The sequence below is a fragment of the Rutidosis leptorrhynchoides genome, chromosome 3 (assembly GCF_046630445.1).
Source record: "Rutidosis leptorrhynchoides isolate AG116_Rl617_1_P2 chromosome 3, CSIRO_AGI_Rlap_v1, whole genome shotgun sequence".
NCBI lineage: Eukaryota > Viridiplantae > Streptophyta > Magnoliopsida > Asterales > Asteraceae > Rutidosis > Rutidosis leptorrhynchoides.
Window position 1 is genome coordinate 142547997 of NC_092335.1, and position 4547 is coordinate 142552543.

General features: G+C 34.1%; 1 long non-coding RNA gene across 2 annotated transcripts; it reads right to left on the reverse strand.

Moving 5' to 3' along the window:
• Positions 1-975: 975 nt before the first annotated feature.
• LOC139896871 (uncharacterized) lies at positions 976-2751 on the reverse strand. 2 transcript variants are annotated; one of them, XR_011776348.1, is made up of 3 exons: positions 2549-2751; positions 2311-2433; positions 976-1583 (listed from the first exon to the last, which is right to left on the reverse strand). It is a non-coding gene; the product is annotated as an uncharacterized lncRNA (long non-coding RNA). The 2 variants fall into 2 exon arrangements; XR_011776349.1 differs by having other exon boundaries at positions 2311-2437.
• Between the last annotated feature and the right edge of the window lie 1796 nt (positions 2752-4547).

Below are 4547 nucleotides of genomic sequence, written 5' to 3' on the forward strand. Positions count from 1 at the left end.
CTTACTCCTGAATGTAGGTCTCGAAACATCAAAAGAGATGTCTAAAATTTGGCGAATGCTTTTAATAGAAAATGGACACGTTAAAGAATCACTCCACATCCTTTGATCATCACCATCTGAAACAAAAATCTGAGACGAGAGACTAATAATATGCTCGAATTGGACAGCTTCTCTTCCATTACATATCGGTCTTCGCCATAGCCAAACCCATCCATTAGTATTAAACCGATCAGCCACAACACATTCTTTGATTGTCGCAAGTGCGGACAAACGAGGAAAATGATCACGAAGAATAAAACCACTGCACCATCTATATATTAAACTGTTGCCTAATTTAATAGACATTATAGAAGTAGGAAACAAATGCAGTCTATGAAGAAAATATAAAAGTTGAAGTTATTAATTTTTTCCCATACAATTCCATTCACACGATTAATAACCGGATGTAAACCATCATGCTGCGACCCATGAATAGCTTCAATAGTTTTCACCCATAACTATAGTTTTCCTTCTCCAATTATAAAAAAAGAGCCTTATTTAACGAATCATGGCTAGTAACACCAAGATCGCCTTTTTCTTTTTTCAAGAGAATATTCTCCCATTTTTTCTAATGAATATATATATATATATATATATATATATATATATATATATATATATATATATATATATATATATATATATATATATATATATATATATATATATATATATATTTCTAATGAATATATCTACATTATTCACTCCCCAAAAGAAGTTGGATCGATCAGATTCAAGAGTGTTTATCACATTCTTTGGCGCATTATAATGGAGAAGAAATAAGTCCCAAGGGCGCCAAGAACCGACCAGCCCACGGGTTCTCTTCACCACCACCAGATGTCACATATATGAAAAGGGAAGTTTAACATTGAAACATACAATGGCTGCAAAAACCCGAACAAGCTCCTCATCTTGAATGCCTAATCCAATCAAAATAGATTTTTGGATGTTAATATGCAACCCTTAAACAACAAAGAAACAACCAATAAAGTAATAAGATTTTAGATATCAATAAAGAAGCAATGAGAGAGCTGACAAACATCACTTCTATATCAAATACGAAGACATGGGTATAGATTAGCATCCATGGTGTTCTAAATAGCAGCATACAATCCTTCCATGTAAATAATAAACATGAAGGGAAAAAAATGATCTCCTTGCCTGAGACCACGACCAATCTTGAATTCTCCAATAGGACTACCATTAACAAACACCGGGGCATAAGAATAGGAAATGCATCATTCTCCAATAGTAACATAGCTTTTTTTTCATTTTGCACTTGCACCATTCAACCGCTTCATTAATAATCAGGGGCCCTTGTAACATTTGATGCCCTTTAAATAAAGCAGTTTGTACATGATTGATGATACATTCAATAACCTCGGTAAGACGATTAGAAAGAAGCTTGACAAGATTTTATTTTGGATCCCGATCAGACTTATCGGCCTGTAATCTTTAACAAACAAGGGATTATCATTCTTAGGATTCAAGGTGAAAAAGGATGAGTTACAACCTTTAGGGATATAGCAAGAAGCATGAGAATTCTGAAAGAAAAAAAAAAAAAACCATCAATATCCGCCTCCATCAGCTCCTAAAATCTCTTAATAAATCGAGAAGAGAACCCGTCGAGACCGGGAGATTTTTTTCATCCCCACGATCCCACATTGCTTTCTTGATGTAAGAAATCGAAAAAGGCTTTTTCAAAAAGTCTGATTGCTCTAGAGAAATTTTCTTTAGGTGGATACTTGGTCGATTGATACGCACACTTTCAATTCGTTGAAACTTTACTTTAAAAAAATACAATAAAGTTTTTTTCACCAAGGTAGCTAGCATATGTGGCTCACACACCATTTGAATTAATTCCAGGCACTACAAGTTTTTTTCTTTTGCGCTTGAGAAACGAATGAAAATATGGGGAATTTTCATCTCCAAAGGTCGATCACTGTTTCCTATTCTTTTGCACAAGGTTCATGATATCAACTTTATAAATGTCAGCCATATCGTTAGTCACTGTTTCCTATTCGTTAGTCAAAAATACAAATTTGTTCCCTGAAGTTTCTTAAAAATTTCACCCATCATCCTCTTCATCATCTTCAATCCCAATCTTCATCTTCTTCTTGCAAAAATCAAAAACATAATCTAACCTCATATTCAAACTAAAAACATAACTTATAAAAACGAAGATACATAAACAATTTCCTTATATAACGAAATTTTTCAGTTAAAACTTTTACAATTATGCTAATTTTTATTAAAACAGATACACCGTACCTCTTTTCACCAATAGATTGAAATTGAAGATTCTCTCTCTAATTTCTAGAAACCCTTTTACAGCTTCAAGAACCAATTTCTAAAAAACCCTTTACAGCACATGACATGAGTTCCCTAATAGATCTCCCTACAACACAAATCTAAACTTAAATCAGAAATCAACACGATGAGAGAAAAAAAGGAAGTGAAGACGGTCGTGGTTGTTGCCACCGTTACTCCCGTCGTTAGCCGCCATTACCTAAATCGTTACAACCGCTGCCGTACACCACTACTACTCTCGCCGTCGTACGCCAGCGTTACTTCCGGCGAAATTGCAGGTTGCCGGAAAAAGGAAGTGAAGTTGGTGAAGAATAACAAATATGGTGAACGATTTGATGAACTTCCGGTGAACGATTTTTCAGAACTCAAGATCTTGTTTTTCAGATTTCAGATCTTTATTTAGTGGGTTTTAATTTGTTTATCTGTTGAAGAATATGTTCCAATAGTTATGTATATGTTCCAATAGGTATATTCCAATCAGATGCATATGTCGCAATAGTTATGTAGATGTTTTGTTTTGTTTAATCAGTTTATATGTTGAAGAAAAAAAAATTTCAATTTATATGTTCAGTTTATGTGTTTTTCATGTTAGATTGTTGAAGATAATGATAATGAAGATGACGAAGAGGATGATTGGTGAAATTTTTAAGAAACTTCAGGGACCAATCATGTATTTTGACTAACGATGCCAATGAATTTGACGAAGATTAGCTTAATTTTAAATTTTTTGAATATGTAATCCTTTATTTGAGAAAAAATAAAATTGCAGCCCTTTTTAGGCTTAGGCAAATTGTGGGGTACCTTGATTGTCAAATAGGATAACATATGTTACCTTTTCGGGCCATTTGCCCTAAAATCAATGATGATGACGATCGGTCAATGGTCCGATCAAAGATTGGGGAGAATCCTACCAGTCATCACTAGCCACGATACAACATGACCATTCGACATCAAGAATCTATTAAGCCTTACTCTATTATTTCAACGTCTGTTTGAACGAGTAATCTTTCTGCCAGACAAAGGAATGTCAAAGAGTATAGACATTAATGAAGTTGTTTAGATAAACAGACGAATATGGGCAAAAAGCAAAACCTTACTTCTCGTGTGGCTCTCGAACAACATTGAAGTCGCCAAAAACATTCTCAAACGAAATAATTCTTTTTTATTAAAAAATGAAGAATCTCAAATTGTAAGAATTCCTCCCGATATCCCTCGAGCACTTGAACACGCTAAACTATATTGAGAATTGCCCCAAAAAGCTCTAACACCGAAAGATCAAGTTTCATTTATTTCGTTTCTTGAATACCTAGCACCAAGATAGCATGTTCCGAGCATAGATTTTTCACTCACTTTTGCTTTTATAAAGATTTCGCCCATCCACCAATATTTATAGATAACGTATCCATTTGACAACTTTGAAGTCGGCCATTCTAGAAAGAATACTTTTAAGGTCCTTTTGACATCCCTCCATATCATAGCCAAGTGAGATACCAAACGAGATATATTTATCTATCTGTTCCAAAAGAACTTTGTCCAAATTATAAGAAGTTGTCTTGTTGATATCACTAATAGATTCTTCCGATAAAATCGGAACACCATTCAAAAAAATTTATGAATGAAACCTCATGCCATTGAAGCCAGAGAGTTTTAAAGATGGAGCTAGAATTTAAATTACTTTCAACAAATTTTTCAGTCCTCCCCTTTCTTACCTTGGGGCTGTTAGCTTCACCTGCTATAGAAGAATGAACCAGTGAAGGCACTTTTACATGTTTTTTTCAAATTTATCTCCTTTTCCACATTCAAACAAGAATGTGTTGTTTCCACTAACTTCTCTTGTTTCTAACCTGATTTCACCTTTTTCGAAATTTATGAATTAGTATGGTAGCAAAACGAATCCTTAACAAACTCTCCCTCTTCGAGATCATCATGGCCGGAAAATTCCGAACAATCATCTTTCCATGAAAGATCATCATTAGATTTTTCTGCTATTGATTTAGTAATCGCGTTTCTGCTATAGATTTTCCAAGACTTCAATCCAAATCGCCCTTTCGTTAATGGAGAAATTATTCGAAAAAAGGAATAATATCAACCATAGTGTAATGGATTGTTAAACACTTTGCAAAATTGCAGCAAGTATCCGAATTGGAGAATTCAATTCATAACCAAACACCTCCCATTTACTGCACATTTGGATCATC